The 20017-nt window shown below is 36.7% G+C and overlaps 1 long non-coding RNA gene across 2 annotated transcripts in view; it reads right to left on the bottom strand.

Moving 5' to 3' along the window:
* The window catches only part of LOC141372476 (uncharacterized), a 178990-nt gene that overhangs the window by 151971 nt on the left and 7002 nt on the right, over nucleotides 1-20017 (bottom strand). Inside the window, exon 2 of one of the 2 annotated variants that reach the window (XR_012377738.1) lies at nucleotides 5767-5836. The exons of the other annotated variant lie outside the window; for it this stretch is intronic. This is a non-coding gene — a long non-coding RNA (uncharacterized lncRNA). The remainder of the gene's footprint in view (nucleotides 1-5766; nucleotides 5837-20017) is intronic. 2 annotated transcript variants of the gene reach the window in all.

The following is a 20017-nucleotide window of genomic DNA, read 5'->3' as shown; positions in this document are numbered from 1 at the left end:
CCACTTGACACTTCAAGTGAGCCAAGAGCAATTCAGCTGGAAAGAACAATTCAGCATTAAAAATACTCTCAGAAAAAAAAGCATGATTTTGGTAGTGTTCTCTGGGGCATAAGAAAAGAGACAGGGAAACAACCCCCATCCCCATGAAGGAGGTATAGACTCAACCTGGATCAAGGGGAGCCTCTTAAAACCAGTCCGTTTTCATTTCTTGTTCCTTCTGCTCTACTACTCTCTTAAAGAGGTACACCATAATCTTGTGATGACCATCACAGAAAGCAGATATGATATCTGCTTAACAAACTACCTGAGAAATATTACTTTGTAGAGTCTATGGAAAAATGATTTAAAAGGCAAAACCATAGTAAATCAGGGGCATATTTACCAGCCTCTTCAGCTAAAACTCTAAATTCCCGTTAAATCTGCTTAAAAGTATTGTAATTACTATGCATAATCCTTCCTATATACCCACCTACACCCTTTATCAGCCTACAGGAATTGTATTTATCTTTTCTGACTCAGCTCAAATGTCACTTCAGTATGAAGTCTGTCTTGACTCAGAGTTAGGTGCTTTGATATAGCTCTTTTATACTCTGAAATCATACTGAAATATACCTATACCACGCTGCATATTCTACTATTAAAACCTTTATACAAGTGTATATAGATCATTTGTTAAATAATAGTACCAGTCAACCACTGCCATAACAAGGCAGTATAACAAACTCAGCAATATCAGTGGCATAGAACAATAAGCATTTATTTTTACTCAGAGGTCTGTGGGTCAGGTTGGTACTCTGTTCCAAGTGTTTTTCATGTGTTGTTCAAGTTAAATAGGAAAAGACAAGGGGAAGCTCTACTTAAAGCAATGGAATGGCAAAAGCATGCAAAAGCAAGCAGAATTATGTGCAGCCTTGTAAGCTTTGGATCAAAACTGGCACATTGTCACTTCTGCCCACATATCACTGGCCAAAGTAAGTCAGATAGCCAAGTCTAAAGCCAAAGGATAAAAAAAGTACACCTCATCTATAATGAAGTCATGGGAAGGATATGGATACAGAGAGGAAGAGAACACATTAGGGCTCATAATTCGATCTACCTCAGTTCTGACACAGCAAGTGTCACTCATTCAATAGTGATTTGTTGGATGAATAAATAAAACCAAAAATCTTCAGAATAAAGCCAAAGTTGTAAAAATACAATAAGCCTTTTTAAAATGCATGTATTTTCCTATTGCTGCTGTAATTGACTAGCACAGACTTTGTGACTTAAAACAATACAAATATATGATTTACAGTTGTGGAGGTCGGAAGTCTGAAAAGGATCTCCCCGGATTGGAATCAACGTGTCAGCAAGACTATATTCCTTTTGGAAGCTTTGGTGAAGAACTCATTGCCTTGCCTTTTGAGCTTCTAAAGGTTGTCCACATTCTTTGGCTCATGGCCCCTTTCCATCTTCAAAGCCAGCGAATGCCTGTCAAGTCTTTCTCATGTCACATCACTCTTCCACCTTCCTCTTCCACTTTTAAAGGACCCTTGTGATTACACTGGGCACAGCCAGATAAACCAAGATAATCTCCTTATTTTAATTTCAGCTACTTAGCAATCTTAATTCCACTGACAACCTTAATTTCCCTTTGCCATATAACCTAACATATTCACAAATTCCATGGAGTAGAATGTGAACATCTTAAGGTGGGGGGAGGTGGGAGGTTAGAACAATTATTCTACCACACGGCTATAACATATATGATGGAAAAAGCACAGATCCACGAAATCGTTTTAATTTGAGTCTTAGAACTAACAAGAAATAGTAAATTGGACAGTCCTTTCAAATTTCAGTTGTTTCTGGTGAAATGAAACAGTTGTCCTAGCTGATCTCTAAGGCTCCTTCCAACTCAAATTCCCTTGATTTTATGAATATAGTACATCCAATTAAGCCTTAGTGTGAGAAGAGATTAAAGACTAATTCATCATCATAAAAAGAATGAGGTAAAAGCTTAGCAGTGTTATGGGAACACAGAGGAGTGTCATTAATAATTCTCTCTAGGTGGCTATAGGGGCTTCATGGAGGAGATGAGGGCTAGGTTTACATGCCCCAAGGGTGTAAGGGCAAAAGCATTCTGGTTATGGGAACCAGTGCAAAGGGCATAGGGATTGAAAGGGCATCTGTTATGTAAGGGCATCAGCCATGTAGAGAATAGAGAGAAATTCTATGTGGACAGAGCATAAAGATGCAGGAGAAGAAGCTGAAAGTGTAGAGTAAGACCAAATTGTGGTACCTTCTGTAGGCAAAGGAAACACACTATTTTTTTTTATTAAGCAAAGGACTGATACAATAGGCCTTGTATGTTTTATAAAGATACTGCAGGAATAATGAAAGAAGTTCTTTTTACCTTTAGTCTATTTAACATTCTAGCTAGTAGGGCGTCATTAAAATAGCTTGTCAGATACCATAAAATAGTTTTTTTAAAGATCTAAAAAGCCAAAATAAATAAATAAATAAAGCATTTTTGCATCTAAGCTTATTGTTTTTGTATATAAAATATCCATTTATTTAGAATAAAAACATATTTCAAACTCACTTTTTAAAACAGAATTATTAACTCAGTAAGGTCATCCATATAAATACATTTTAGAGATTAAATAAACTTTCAGCCCCAAATTACATTCAACCTCACTCTAAGTGACCACCTGCTATATTCATCCACCTCTTACTGTCAAGTGTTTCTTTGAGAGTCCAATCATATATGTGCTGGTCTATTCTCTGCTATAAGCAGAATCCAAAGCTCTGGGGTATTTAATTGTCAAGTAATATTATCTCATTCTTATCAGAAGCACAAGATCTTGAATGATGAGACTGTGTTATTCCTATTGAATTTCCTCCCACTCTTACGTAACAAAGACATGTTCAGATAAGATAGGATTCTTTTTTTCCTTCCAGACCCCCTTGTCTCTACTTCTTGTAGTTTGGGGACATGGCAGTCTCTGGCTGTTTGCCCTGCTGTGTTGTGGTGAGCCTCTCCTATCTGACAGCAGAGTGGGCTGGGTGGGCCATGGTGGAGTCACTCAGGGCACGCTTAAGACAAACTGGATTCAAACCTGACTCCACCACTTCATACAACATTGAGCACGTTACTTAACTACTCTCCATCTTAGTTTCTACATCTGTAAAATAGGGATAAAAATAAAACATACTTCACAAGGTTGTTATTCAGCATCACATGAGTTCATATCTATAATGTGCTTAGAAAATAGGCATCATGGAAGTGTTTATAAAATAAGCACGCCAGACTGCCAGGTATGTGAGAAAGATCAACCTTATACTTGCTTAATCCTTTAGAGGAGGATTTTCTGATCCTTACAGCAGAACATAATCCTGATACCTGTGCTACCTAAGGTCTTTCAAAACCTGGCCTTTCACTTCCTCTCTAACCTCATTCCTCATCCCTCCTTCCACTCCCTTTGCCCTATTTTGCAGTCACACTATTAAACCTTCCATTCATCCTTAAAGACCCACACTGAATCTTCAATATTACATCATGCAGAATGACTTTCTGACCTCTTGCTCCTCAGACCATGTTGTAATTATTTCATTACGTGTATGCTCCTTTTACTAAAGTGCAAACAATTCTTCCAGGGGAAGAACTGGCTCTTTTCTTTTGGCTTATCTTCAGGGTCTGGCACAGCAACTGTTCATCATGATTAAGTTATCAGGAAAAGTTAAATGAATAAAGGAATCACTATTCTTATTCTTGCCATCAGGACATGAAGAAAAGTTATTAACAGTTTAATCTATGCTTTTATTTTTTTTAAAGATTTCTTTTAGAGAGAGAGTGTACTGCATGCACACGAGCGGCGGGGAGGGGCCGAGAGAGATGGAGAGAGAATCTCAAGCAGACTCCCAGCTGAGCACAGAGCTTGATGCAGGGCTCGATCTGATGGCCCTGAAATCACAACTCGAGCCGAAAACAAGAGCTGGACAATTAACCTACTGTGCCACCCAGGCACCCCTGGTTGTTGTCTTTTTAATAGTTTCACATATTAGGCCAAATAGAAATAAGATGTTTACTTTAAAATAACTTTTGTGAAATCTCATCTTTGTAAAAACAATCCAAGAAGAGTAAGAACTTTTTTCCTTATAAACACATTCAGTTTGTTTTTTTTGTGTTTCTTTCCTTCTTTCTTTCTTTTTTAGTTTTGCAATTCATAGAGGAATAAATTTCATATTTCTATTGTTTGAATCTGGATTTTCTTCCAAATTATAAAATACTAATATCAATACAACAAATGATAAATAAATGCTTTGTTTTACTTTATGTTTAAGTGTCTTTATTCTTTGTTTTATGTGCTTCATGTATAACTGTGTCTTTTTGCTACCCAAGGTCAGTTTCAGCATCCATTTCACTTAAAACGTTTTATAATTTTCTGCAAGTGTTCTACACTTTTCTCCCCCCAATTATTGCTATGTTTATTGCTGTCAACAAGACTCCTTTATCAACCACCACTCCTCAACTTGGGAAGTTCTCACCCCATTGATTTTCTCTTTTCTGTATCTTCAAACTTACCCTTTCCATTAACTCCTGCCCTCAACAAATTTTGTCTTAGTTTGGGATCCTTACAGGAAAATCCTTAGAGAAGAGGTCAGATACAAGCATTTTATTTGGAAGGCAATGCCAGGAAACAGGGAGGGGAATGCCAATGTGACCCTTTTTATAGTGGAGACCACAATTGATCTTCCTGCTTCTGGCCTTGACCCCCTCCCAGTCATTATTCTCATTACTACCAGAATAATCTTTCTAAAATGTTTAATCATACCCTGCTCAAAACAACCAAGCTGTTATGAATGACCCTTTCCATCCTGCCTCCACATGTCCATCCATACCTCCACAGGTATGCTTCCTGCTATTTTCTCATCTAGCTCTATGGATGTTCCCTAATAAGCCATGTCTAAACCCAAACCCATTGTACTGTCGTTGTTTGCAGGTCTATCTCACCTGTTTAATCTGATAGATTAAGGAATCCCTATAGGAGTAGTGTGTAGCTCCCAACTTCAATATTGTGAAAGACTCCAAGAAAACAAGCTTTCAGTTATTTAACAATTACTGAGCTACTGCATGTACAAAACTATGGGAATGAAGAAGGCACAGAACTGTCTCAAGGAGCTTTTATTTTAGAAGGAACATATTGTGGGGGCAGAAAACTTTCCCCTTCTTCCCTTCTAGGTTCTTTGTCTGGTCTAAGAATTAAATTGACATAAGACAGGTTAACAGAAGAAAAACAAATTTCATACTTAAGGGAATGCCATAAAAAATATGACTCCCCTCGACAGTCTGGTAATTGAGGCTTGTTACACCATCTTGAGCTCCTAAGGAGAAGGGGATAAGCATCTGGGGCTTCAGAAGGGAAAAAGACAACACACAGGAAAACAAGAAGAGCAAGTGTTTGGTAAACAAATGTTTTCCACGCCATGCAGATAAGTCTTTCTGATATAAAAAGTTATCTCTGGTAATAGCTCTCTTCCTGGTACAGGCCCCCTATCTAAATTCTTTTAGGTGGTTAAAGGAGACTCTGATGAGTTTGCTGAGCCTGGAATTGTTTTCAGCTCAAAATAATCCACAAGTGAAAAGGACACATTTTGCATGGCATATTCTGCTCCCCTCAGTATGAATAGATAACTTTAAAGCCAGGTGTAGAGTTATACATTTGATTAAATGAGATAGTTACACAGGTGTAAGAGTTCATAGTAGGAAGAGAAAACAAATTGTACCTTATATTGGACTTTTCCAATTTTGACTTGCTCTTAAATACTCAAAAATCCTCTCTTTGGAAGAAAATATCTATATTCAGGAAAAACAAATTAAAGGATTTAGTTGTCTTGACATGATGTTTATGGGTACTCACTAAGACTTACTTAATATATCCAAGGTTTTTCATTATTTCTGTCAGTGTTATTTCATCACAAAGGTATATATTTTATTCACTTATTCATTTCAATATGTCTTGAGAATCTACTATGCAAAATAAGATGCGCCAAGAGACAAACTGTAGAAACAATAGGAGGTTAGGTTTTTACCACATTTACATCTCCAAGGGGCAAAATTTTTCACCCTTAACATTATGATTATATATTTTATTTTATTTTTTAAAGATTTTATTTGAGAGAGAGAGAGAGCATGAGCAAGGGGAGGGCAGAGGGAGAGAAGCAGACTCCCAGCTGAGCAGGGAGCCTGACATAAGGCTTGATCCCAGGACCCTGAGATCATGACCTGAGCCAAAGGGAGATGCTTAACTAACTGAGCCAACCAGATGCCCCTGATTATATATTTTAAATTAAAGTTTGTAACTTTACATTGCTATTTTAGCACTCTTTTTGCCTCCCCTTAAAAATCAGTTCATTTTGTTTTACTTGTAGCTTGCTGTTTCAATGATAACTTTGTAATATTCAAAGTAAGGCTGAATACCTAGACTAGTTATAGATGAACAAAAGGGGGATGGGAAGAGATCCCAAAAAAGGAGAGAAAATTCATTACAAGTAAAACAAACAATCCCATATATAACACTGGATTTGTTTTGTTTTGTTTTGTTGTTGTTGTTAATGCATTTTCTCACAAATGTTTCTAAGTATCAACTATTACAAGCAAGTTCAATTTACTAAAATGCATAAATGGTCTGCACTTTAAATACTGAAGGTTACAAAAATAAACACATCTTAAAAATCCTTCCCAACAAACACAAAGAAAAAAATGCATGCCATCAAATGACACAGCTGGAAATACAGAGTTTCCATATTTAGTAGAAATCGTTCACATTTTACTCCTCAGGTGTATTGTAATGCTCAGCATTTAAACAGCAGCAGTCAGTGAGAAGAACAACTAAAACATTACTTTTTTCTATGCAGCATTTTTTGATTTCTTATTTGTCCTCAATAATATAAACTGCTGCAGTTACCCTATAATGCTTGTGAACTGAGTTATTAAATAAATGACTCCAGCCCTGGGCAGCAGTGGGCCATGACATGCAGCTATTTGCACTCACAATGCAAATTCAGCTGGATGGATGAGCCTGGCACCGTACATCCTCATTGGGATGTTCGTTAGCCTCACTTTACAGCTGTCAGAAATGATATCTGTTATTCAGCTCAACCCAGGCTCTGAGAAAGAATTCTAAGGCAACCAATGGTGGTAACACATGGAAAATTATTTGAGAAAAAGCAAACTTATTTAAAAACCAAATGGTAAAAATAAAATAAAATAAAATAAAATCATCACTTCATCTTAGAGGATTAAAATGTAATAATAAAAATAATTACAGATTAGAGCCAGACAAAGGATACCCACTCAACCTTATCTAAAAGAGTTCTGTGACAGTTTATTATACTAGTTCCCAAATCATACATTTGTTTCTAACCCTGCACTGTATCCCTGTGAGTTACTCAAGTATATAAATATCACTGCTCTCATGATGCTCCTCTGGTGTTATCACATGCATTTTAATGCTCAGGGGATGTTAGGAGCTTCTCAGTTGCTCCCATGTACATTCCATATAATTTAGGGTCTTTGAGGAAAGAGAAGATAAAGCCCTTCCAGCATAGAAGCTGACCTGTCACTTACATTCAGCAGCCCACCAAAACCTCTCCATTCTTGGAACTTGTAAAATTTTGATCTCCACTTAACAAAATCTCTTAGTTGTCTAATCTTTCTTTTCAACCATGTCTCCTCCTTCCCACTAGAATTGCAATTTTGGTACAACTGAGAACATGTCATTTTATTTCTCCAGCTCAGCTTAAAACAGTGTTCTGCACTGATTGACTTTTAATAAGTCGTTGCTTAAAACCTTTGATAAGTAGCTGTTCAAAGGATGAAAAACAATAATGATGCCAGACTGGCAATTCCCGTGTCCACAGTTCTTCAACGTGGCCATCTTGCCCCCAAAGGCTTTATTTACACTGTTAAATGTAAAAGAAAGGTTACCCTGGTGTCTGGTGAATTAAAATATCAACTCAGATATTCCTGTTGGCAAAAAGAATCTTGCCAAGAGCTTAGGATTCCTGAGTCATTCCCAAAATATTTCTGTACTCAGAAATGTTTAGATTCCTATTTGAATTCACCTTCAACACATAACATCATTACCATGCTAGCCAAACTCAACAGGTATTTTGATAATATATTCATAGTCTTTTAGAAGACATTTCAATATCTAAGGGTGGGGGGAGGGATGGGGAGAAGGGAATGGGAGCTTCTTTAAAAATAAATGGGATTGTAGCATTTTCAGTGCAATGTTTCCTGAACAGCAAATGACCTGAAATATCTCCACATGGATCATATGAAACCTTTAACAAGACATTTCTGAAGAAAATGGCACCCTAGAAACACATACATGTGTGAGGACACACACACCACTCACACACAAAACACTGTTTTTAATAGCCAAGGGCACTTTGGCACAATGTGGGGCGGTGGTTGTCAACATAAACAGATGGTCAAAGAAGTGGGCAAACACTTCGTGTGAACTAGTTCCATAAGTGAAGTTTTTTTATTTCATTTTAAATGCCATACTTACTTAACCAGCTTTCAGACAAGATGATACATGTAGCCAGTTGGAAAGAGTTCCCTGCCAGGCTTCTGTGTTTTTATGACAAAATTAAAAGTCCACAGATGGAATAACTCAAAGCTAATTCTTACAGAGTTTGTTTAGTTAGAATGGGGGAAAAAAGAGAATACCATATTGCTTCAAATTAAAGCCATATCTACACAATGAGAGATTTTTAATTGGGAAGAAAAGACATAGAAACAGCTTTTTAAAGAAACAGCAAGTCTGTTTTTTACAAGAGAATTATTTATCCATTCAAATAGCAACTTCCCCCAAAGAGTTTGAGGATCATCTAGGAAATTCCTGATTCCAAACTCAACCCCCAAACATCTTAGTACCCTTGCAATCAGTTTTTTGAAAAATATCAGTGTGCCACATTATCTGCCTTCTAAAGATATACTGTCTTCCCATCATGACTTCACTAGCCATTAAATTTCAAAACCCCAAAGAAAGACACCTATATGTGAATTATGGGAAGAAAGGTACTGATAGAAAATGCAGAGAAGACCATCTGTCTTGGCATTGTGCATTCTGTGAAAGTTTGTGACTTTGTTAGATGTTTAGCTGGTTTTTTTAATGAGAAATGAAATTGAACCAATGTTTTGTTAAACATGGTAGCCCATGTATAAAAGCATGAAATGTATACAATACTGCCTATTGGAGAAAAAGAAGTAAAAAGAGAGAACACAAAATGAAAGGAAATGCTCTTATATTAACCTTATCAAATGGAATATATTACCCAAACTACAATTAAAGACAAACTTAAGCATGTAAGATTCAATACAAAAACAATTCTACAAAGAAATTTTATTTATCTACAAAGAATTTTTATCTAGCTTTTCAATGTAGTAAATATCCACTCAGAAGTCCAAGAGTAAATAAAGAAAAGAAAAAAGATGTAGTCAATAAAATAATTATGTTGGTCAACAAAACACAAAAGAAATTGTTTTCACTTTTTGTCAATTAACTGATCTGACTTGATACAATTGCTGTTTTCAGGTAAATTTAAGTGTCTATGTTACATAGAGGAAGTGAACTTATATATCTGCTTCTATTTCTCTTCTAGAAATATATGTTATTTCCACAAAAGACATTTTTCCCTTCCAGAGGTGGGGGGAGGAAAGCTCTTAGCCAAAAAAACCTATGCACAACATTTGCTAGGAAACAGCTGTTCTTCCAGAATACTGTTCTGCTCTCCCAGACTCACGGAGCCTGAGTAAGCTCTAACCAATGCATAAATTAAGACCCTAAGTAAAACAATAGATCTTTCTCCTCTCTACTTAGCACCAGGCAGTTAAAGCAGGGGTTCTAAGGTGTTCCAGACCCACAGAGATCTGAGTGAATGGAACAGACTAAATCAAACGTTCTATACTACTCAATGAACAATTCACCTATGATTTCAATTTCTATAAGAACTGGCCTTGTTATTTTTTTTAATTGCAGTGATTTTTAAATGTATACTTATTAAGGAGAAAGACAACAAAGTCTGGATATAAGATGTCAAAATAAAAATAGTTTTGTTATGGGGACAAAATCAGTGATTTTAAAAAAAATTTAATGTCTCTGTTACATTTGTCTTAATAGGAAAAAAAAGGCATGCTACTTGATCTAAATATTTCTCTCTTTTTTAAAGATTTTATCTATTTGAGAGAGAGAGAGCTAGCAAGAGAGAGCATGAGCAAGAAGGAGAGGGAGAAGCAGGTTCCCTGAGAGCAGGGAGCCTGACTTGCTCGACCGCAGGACCCTGGGATCATGACCTGAGCCAAACAGCCTGAGCCACTCAGGCGCCCCTGATCTAGATATTTCTTACAATGTAGGTTTTCTCTCTGTAAAAGTATTAATCTTTGGAGAAGTTTTATTTTAATGATGATGAATTTGCACTAATTCATCTGTATTTTTTATTAAGTTTTTTATTTTAATTCCAGCATAGTTATCATACAATGTTATAGCCCCAGCAGAACTGAAGCTGCTTCTCTGAATTTGCAATTAGTTTCAAGTGTACGTATAGTGATTCAGTAATTCTATACATCATTACTCACTGCTCATCATAAGTGTACTCTTAATCCCCTTTTTCACCCTATTTCACCCATCCCCTTGTTATCTGATATTTCCATCTGATTATCTTCTATTTTAGGAATTCTTTTTAGTGACTTTGTTTCTTCTAGGCTACTTTGCATCTTTGCATAAGAATTCCAGGCAGTATTCTTGTAGCTGTTCATCATATTTTAAAATGCCATTTAAAAAGGGCTGTTTCTTCAATCTTTCTCTACTATTTGAGGGAATGACTATAGGATTACCTGAAAATTAGCATTTATCTTAATACAACATGGACTTCATCAAAACAAATTGCAACATTTCACCTACTATTGGAAAAGTGCTCTGCAGACATTAATTTGCCAGGAGAGGCAACTTTGGGTATGTTTTGATTGTTAAAGTATCATCAGATCTTTAAATAAAAGACAGAAACCATCTCTGATTTACATGGCTTTTAATAGAAATGTAGATGGCATAAAGAATATGAAAGTCAGTATTTTGAATGCTTACAATAAATATTGTTGTCCAGGTAGAGCAGGTTTTAAACTGTGAAAAACAACACTCAGCATGTGATACAACTTAATCCTCATTTAAAATTATTTTTTGATGAAAACCAGAAATCATAAATATTGCATACCACAATCAGAAATTTAAAACAACCTGTAATGCTAAAGGAACAGGTATACTGAAAAAACAAAACAAAACAAAAAAGACAGAACTCAGCAGGGTACAATGGATTGTATTTTACTTAGAAAGAAGAAAGCAGTTGGTTCAGTAGCAAGGGGAGGCTGAACAGATTTATATTTGCAAGGCCAGAAAAAGATGGCAGCCATACTAGAATAAAAGCCAATTACAGACATTGGAGATGGGCAGTATAGGCATATCTCATTTTATTGAGTTTTGGCTTACCATGCTTCCTAGACACTGCACTTTTCCAAATTGAAGATTTGTGGCAACTCTGCTTTGAGCAAGTCTGTTACCACCATTTTTCCAACATTTGCTCACTTTGTGTCTTTGTGTTATATCTTGGTAATTTTTCATTATTATTGTATTTGTTATGGTGACCTGTGATCAGTGATTAAAACTTGCCAAAAGCTCAGATGATGGTAACTGATGTGGAAATGTTGGGGTTTGGAGTGAACTGTCAAGAAAGAACTCTTGAGACGTCTTTGGTGCAAATAGGTGGTATTAAAGCACAGGAACAGGATCCATGGGCAGAAAGGGCTGCGCTGAGATTGTGAAGAGCAACTGATTATATACTTTCAAGTTGGAAGGGGGTTAAGTTTTTAAGGAATTTTGGAAGTAAGGCTTCCAGGACTTTGAGGGGACTAGCTACTGTTAGGAAAGGTCCATTTATTACTGTCTAGGAAAACCTTAGTCGTGAGACCCTTCAGATATATATCAGTGGGCCATATGCTTGGGGGATGATTGCTAACATATATCTTGGGGGGTTAGAGATAAAGGAAGTTTCCAAAGGAATTTTTATATGTTAAAGTAGACTTACAGAATCCTGGATGTTGGGATAATGTTAAGCTAAGATGGCCTTTTGCTCTTAGCAAAGTATTAACATTGAGGCAGTTGAGTTCCTAGAGGAAGGGCACTCTACCTGTCTCAAAGAAAGACTTGTCAATGGGCTGCAAGTTGTAAGGAAATTTAATTTTTTTCTTCTGCCTTTGTTCCCCACATCAGTTAATACTTTTTAACTATAAAGTATTTAATTAACATATGTACATTGTTTTTTTAGACATAATGCTATGCACATTTAAGAGAGTACAATATAGTGTAATCATAACTTTTATATGCTCTAGGAAACGAAAAATTCATTTGACCGCTTTATTGTTATAATCACATTGTGGCAGTGGTCTGGAACCAAACCCATAGTATCTCTGAAGTACCCTATATTATAATTATGTACTTACTCAGGGTTTTAGAATATATAGCAAGACAGCAGCTTAGTGAAATCTTAAAGGAATCCTCTTTCTGCAATGGTTAAGAGCTCATCTTTTATTTGAGAAGAGTTTTTCAAACAGCTAATTATTGATACATGAAAATATTTCCCTGGCCAAATATGGTTAAGAATCACTGAGTTAAAGAGGTTTCTCAATTGCAGGACTTCATAAAGCATAACATATTCATTTGCAAATTAAATCTCCCAGCAAGAGGCTTCTACTTTGAGTTTCCAAGTATTTGACCACAAAATACTTTTAACCCAGCGTGAGCATTAATGTTCCACAGAAATCATTAAAAATGGCAGTTATTACGACTGTAATTTCTTAGGCCTCACTATTTTATTTTATTTTTTTTATTTATTTGAGAGAGAGAGTGAGATAGCACAAGCAGGGGGAGCTGCAGAGGGAGAGGGAGAAGCAGGTTCCCCACTGAGCAGGGAGCCTGGACACGGGGCTCCATCCCAAGACACTGAGGATCATGACCTGAGCGGAAACCAAGAGTCAGACACTTAACTGACTGATCTACCCAAGGCACCCATAGGCCCCACTATTTCTAACTAAAATTTATTTACCACCTGAATAGAAATCACTTAAAAACATTAAAGGTTTCTTTTCTTTTTTTTTTTTAAGATTTTATTTATTTATTTGACAGAGAGAGACACAGTGAGAGAGGGAACACAAACAGGGGGAGTAGGAGAGGGAGACGCAGGCTTCCCGCGGAACAGGGAGCCTGATGCGGGGCTTGATTCCAGGACCTTGGGATCATGACCTGAGCTGAAGGCAGATGCTTAATGACTGAGCCACCCAGGCGCCCCAAAGCATTAATGTTATAGATAGTTTCCTTTTGCAAGGATTTTGTTTCTTCCACTTTAGATCCCTGCAATTGCAGGCAATAGCAAAACAGGAATTTGTTTCTCAAAGTGACATAATGTTTAAGGAGAAAGTAGAGGAGAGAGTAGATATTATATATCCTGGCAACCAGCAACCACCTTGAGATTTAAAGTTTTACAACTATTAGTTTTCCTCATACAAAGAGGACTCACACATTATTTGAGATGGTGCTGAGATCTGTGCAGATCCTTTAAAACATTCCAAATCTCAGAGAGGGAAAAATGTTATCATCGCAAGACCAACTTGTCTTAACTATACCTAGATAATTCCTACAAAGACATTCTAGAGTAAAAACTGCAAGAGGTTAGGGACTTTGTATACCACTGTTTCTACAAAGCCTAGAACAGGGCTTAGCACATAGCAGAAGCTCAATAAATATTGGTTGGATGATTGATTAATGATTCTTAAGTACTTAATACAAAATACTATAGTATAAAATTATAGTTTATATTCAGCTCTTAGATTTTTTAGACGTTAAGTAGATAATAGAGAAATTATTTAACTTTTGTGTATAGAGGTCCATTGGCACCAGATATTGAAAAGCACTTTATTATTCTTTCTCGGCATAAATGCATCCATTAGAATGATGAGTGAAGTGCTCATTAGTCAACCTGAATACTAAAAGTGGTGGAGGTTAGCTCACTCAAAGCCTGACCTTTCCAAACATTTGCTTCTTAAAAAAAAAAAAAAAATAGACAACACTTCCCTCCCTAATCTTCCCTCTTTGATCCTCTGGTTAATTGGGGAGCAATCTCTCTTTTAACTTTGCCAAATATTGCAGAGTATTTTCTGTAAATGTCACTATAAATTGAAAGCGACACTAACATGGTAGATGTGTTTCATTTTCTGATCACGTGTAACGAACTTAGTCATTGCTCTTGTGCTTCTCCTGTTAGTATTGATTTTCCAATTTGATAATGGATGGCAGAAAAAGATTCATTTAAACATTCGCACCCTTTGGCCTTACCAGGAGCTTAATTGTTGCCATGAATACACAATAGAGATTTTTAAATACCTTAAAAATAAACATTGATGCTACAATTCTGATTGTGTTGTGCCCTCGTTATCTTCATATTTAATATTGCAGAAATGATGGATTTAGCATGCTGGTGAAGCAAGGGAAAAACCAATAGGTCCGAGATTACTAATCTCCTTCACCCAAAGGACAATTTCTGTCCCAGCAGTTATCACTTGTGATTCTGGATGCGTTATTTAATTTTTCTGATCCTTGGTTTTGTCTCTAAAACTGGAATAAATATAGATTATAGAATTTCTTTATGGATTAATTCAGGACATATATGAAATGACTTTACTGAAGATATGTCTTAGTATTTCCATTCAGATGCTTTATCTGAAGTATGTGATAAAATTATGAGAGTATCAGCACATGAGCCTTAACAAAAGGGCTACATTTTAGTAAGTGAATCCTATACTGGGCACAGACTGAAGTGGCCAAACCACCCACACACCAACTTCAACTCCACATTTTAGTGTAACATTAGTATCATCCTACGTTAAGTATTTTAACCTTTTTCCTCTTTCAAAAGCAGGCAAGACAAGAGAACACAGAATCAGGAGCAGGTTACAGAGCTTCAGATCAGCAGCACAAGGTCAGAGACTAATAAACTACAGGACTGTTAACCAAGAAACTTAACTATAATGTGCCCCTGGAGTAAAATTCCTCCTTAATGTAAACCACCTTATGGTCTTTCAGCCTCCTTCCCATTCAGTGTAATCAATCATGACCACAGCGTGTGTAATTTCTTCCTAGAACTTTCTAAGGAGTGAAGGAAAATCTCTGGGAACCAGACTTAACCACAGTAGGGCATGGAGTCCCTAGCAGCTGGACAGCAGCACGGGGTGGGGGGGGGTGGCACCAGCCACAAAGCACACTCAGGGCAAGTGCGCAGATGGCAGGTGGCACCCTGGCCACTTCGTCTTTGCTTTTACCTAGGAGAAAACTGAGGACTAGAGAAATGGGCACAGGTTAGCACAGACAGAATACTTCCACAGCAAGTAGGAATACGTTGCAGGCAAGCAGAGAAGAGTTCTGACTTTATTCACCTACAATCTGGGGGGAATAGCTGGTTATATAAACTATACATTTGTGAACTCATAAATATTTTGCACTTTTAGAGAAAACATGAGGCTCATATATATTTCCTTATATTTGATAATTCCTTTTATTAGTATGACACATCTTTTTGTTAAGCGTAGAGCTTGGTATTTTTATTCTTTCACCTGAAGCAACAAACTCCATTCTTTCATTTTCAACAAGTTGAAGAACATATACACACTCAAAATCATCATGAAATATCTCATCATCTTTTCTGGGGAAATAGCATGCTCTCTTTATTGCATTTGCCCTGGGTTTCTGCTTGGTCCGGATTGAAAGAAATGTTTCCTTTTGTTTCCTGAGAAAGCATTATTTGATCACAAAAGCCTCAGTATTTTCTCTCATTCTCCGGGCTGACCCAGGAGGCTCGAAAGGATTTATACCACTGTGAGGTCACTCCGGGAGTAGTAGACAATTGTTCTGCTAAAATGGTATTTGAAAACCATTGTGTGTATTTCTGGACTATCTTTGAAAAATAACACCCCTTACTAGAGTTTTTAAAAGAATATAGTAACATGACAAAATGTAAATATACTTTGTAGCAAATTTTCTTAGATCGCTGCCTTAAAATTACTTTGCCATATTTTATTTTTAACGTTCAGAGTTCTAGCATGGGAGAGAGGGGCTAAACAACTTTCCCAATGTCAAGCCTTAGAAGTTTTCCTCTCTCCTAGATATTATCTAATTATTATAGATGACTGCTACTTCTCTACTGAAAATAACTCTCGGACAAACAAAAACAAAACCCAAAAATGTGGAAGATGATATGTGAAAAAAGGTTAAAATCCTACACTTTTAAAATTATGAAATAAATATCACGAGGTTTCAAATCTGTTTGAATGATCATATCAAACTTACCTTTATACAGAACCTGTCGGTGGCTTCCACGTGCCTAAGACCCTCATGCCTGCAACGGTCATGACAGTCTGGGTAGTGTGAGCCCCAGCTCTCCCCGCACTCTCCCCCTCTCGCCACACCCACCCCTGTCCCTCTTGCTCTCTGGGCTCTAGTCTCATTGGCCTTCTTTCAATTTCAGGAATTCCCCAGGGTCTTTCCTGCCTTCAGGCTTTCACACATGCTCCTCTTTCTTTCCGTAAGACTTTCTGTCGTTCTATGCACAGCGGTCTCCTCATCCTGAACACGTTAGCATAAATGTCAAATTAGAGATGTCTTTCCTGACCTGCCAGTCTAAGGTAGACCTCCATCACCACCACTACCACAAAGGTTATTCTTTGTCTCAGCATCAGTTCTTTTGTTTTATAGAATCCATCACAAAGTAGATGCATGTGTGTGTTTGTGTGTATTGTCTACTGTACAACCTCACTGCTAGACTTGAAGTCCCTTAAGAGCAGGGACCATGCTTCTGCTGTATAAAAACAATATGCCCAGCACCTACCACAGCACCTGATCACACATGTTAAACATTCAGTAAATACTTGTGGGATGAATAGAAGCTCTCATGACCTATGATTATCCTTCCTAATATACTTTTCCTGAATATTTGAGATAGATCATCATTTGAACCAATCTCTAGGCCTTGTATCAAATTAACTAATTAAATATTTGAAAATATCTAGTAACTGACTTAGTAATACTCATATTCTGTGAAGAAGTTAAATATCCTGAATTTAATATCTGTATCATGATATGTTTTCCCAAATCACACAATTGAAACAGTATTTTCCAGTTCCCTAATACATATGCCAGATTCATATCATTTATTTTGCAAATGAAAAATGTCTGGGATTCAAAGAGATGCCTAACCATTTAATAGGGAGAAAACGAAGAATAAAACCAGCTTTGAGTATAGTCAAGTTTCTGGGCCATGGCAACTAACAAATGAGATTTAAAATTCACTGTAAACTTTAAATTAGAAATATTTCTAAGTATTGTTGTTCAAAAGACTGATTATTTGTCTCTAATTGTGCTCAGTTTTACTTTTCATGTCCAATTCAGAGGCTGATAATATCTCCCATCTATAAGGTCAGCTCAGACTAGATGAGAAATGTCTCCAAAAGTTATTAACCCTCCCCACATGATATTACCCTCTACCTCTCTGTGATGTTTTTATCTGGTTATTAGCATAGTTATTATGAAATCTAGTCTCAAGTAGAATAAGGCAAGTAATAAACTTTTCCTCTTACCTCATTTGAGAGAAATTTTTTTTACCAGGAAGGTAAACTGCCTATAAGAGATAATTTACTTCAAAGAAATAGTTTACTACCAAAAAGATATATCCTAAACTCTCAACTTTGTACAGTATAATCTGACCTGTTCTTATCATCACTAAAAATATAAAAGTCTCATGGGATACAAAACAAAATTAGAGCTGTTACAAACCCACTTAGGAGAAACAATTATGTTAACTTCATTTACATACCATTAATATGAATTCTATTCCTGAAATGAGCTGATGGCTACCCATTCTCTAAGAACAGTAGAGCACTGGGCTTTCATTTTCAACTAATGTATGACAGGACATTTCTTCCCCCAAAATGCACATTCCCTTCTTCAGTTTGATATTTCTTTCTGTGTTTGTGTCATTCTTCTTCTGAGGTAAAGAAGGAAAGGGCAAGGGTTCTACAGCTCAGCTAAGGAAGAAGAGAACAGAGGAGGGCCCAGGAGGTGACTGGTGAGACCCCCTCTCTGGACCCAATTCCATCACTGGTTCAGACGCTCTCAGAGAAAAAATAAAATTCAATCAAAAAGCTAAAATGTGGTTCACCCCCCAAAGCATTATGAGCTGAACACAAAGTTTCTTCCAATTACAGACACTCAGTGACTTGCTAAAAAAGAAAAATTCATACACACAAGCACACACACACACACACACACACACACATACATATGCAATGTCCATCCATATTTTATAATTCCAAAAATATATATGAAACAATTTCTATCTATGAGGCAACAACCTAATTTCTTGCTTGAATAGAGATTAAAATTACTATTTAAGTGAGTTTATAATGGCCTTACATATGTCCATTAACACAGGAGAGCTTCCCCCAAAGACAACAGAATACCAGGTACCACAAACTAGCATAGACTCAGCAGAGAACTTCCTGATTGTACATGTACAGTAATTACAGAACTACATACAGTATCTATACATACATATAGTTACACGTGGTGTCTATGACTAAAATAAAAACTGTAATCTCTTGTCCTTCGGATATTCATGGGAAATAAAAGCACTATCTTGTCCAAATGACTGAGTTCCGAAGTGATATCTAATTATGGGTATCACCCATATAACACTCTTATGTGTATGGTGATGGTTAATTTTATGTGTCAACTTGACTGGGGCATGGTACCCAGATATTTGGTCAAACGTTATCCCAGATAGTTCCATGATAGTATTTTTGGATGAGATAAATCTTTAAGATGGTGGATTTGAGTCAAGCAGATTACTCTCTATAATGTGGGCAGGCCTCACACAATCAGTTAGAGGCCTTAATAGAACGAAGGCTGACCTCTCCCAACAAAGAGGGAATTCTGCCAGCAGATTGCCTTTGGACTCAAACTGAAACTCTTTCCTTAGTCTCTAGCCTTTGCCATCAGATTTTGGATTTGCTAAGCCCCCACAGTCGTGTGTGCCAATTCCTTAATTTCTCTCTCCCTCTCTCTCCCTATATATATATATTTCCTTTTGGTTCTGTTTCTCTGGAGAATCCTAATACATACACAGACACAAAAACTGATTCATTAACACCTATTTTAAATCTACTTTTATAGTTGATTTTTAAACATTATCTTCATATTACCATTATCACTTAAACTTCATAAAGGCTTAAAGTTAAAACTAGCAGCCTCTGGAGAGCTAAAGCTAAATATGCTTATTTATTTATGAAACCAATTGGTTGGGGACAAGACTTTGTCATCTGATTCTTTTTCATTTTACTTGTGACTAGGTCAGTTCAGGTGAACCTAGTCTATTCAAAAGGCACATAGCTCCTGAACTCTGTAAGAAAAGACTCTATAAAAGATGCACAAAGTAGCTCTGTAGTGAGAACATTTTCCTTCTAGCCCCTCAGTTAAATATAGCAGTAAGAGCTAGGATTAAGGGAAAGGACAACTCTAGCACCCAGAAGGAGCCTTAAATGTAATTTCTGTTATCAGGCAAAACACTGTTGGCTGAATTCATGTGAACTCACATTACATTAGATATATAAAAAGGAGAGAGAGAAAAATCATAACAGAAAGGAAGAACAGTGGAGCTGATTTTTTACAGCAGTTACCTCTGAACAAGCTGTGTGCACAGTCTATTGAGCATTGTGGCCAGAACTCCCAGCTTCAAGGTCTCCATGTCACAGATGGTTTATCAGGAGAAAAATGATAATGGCTGAAAACTGCATAGGTTTTTATTGTTAGTGGGGGCAAGGAAAGGAACAGACTGATATACCACGAATAATGAAAACATCATTCTCATTGTTACA

Source organism: Callorhinus ursinus, unplaced genomic scaffold, assembly GCF_003265705.2.
Source record: "Callorhinus ursinus isolate GAN/ISIS: 27379988/994484 unplaced genomic scaffold, GSC_fseal_2.0 scaffold4, whole genome shotgun sequence".
Classification (NCBI taxonomy): domain Eukaryota; kingdom Metazoa; phylum Chordata; class Mammalia; order Carnivora; family Otariidae; genus Callorhinus; species Callorhinus ursinus.
The sequence above is the reverse complement of the archived record's forward strand: the minus strand, read 5'-3'. Positions and strand labels throughout refer to the sequence as shown.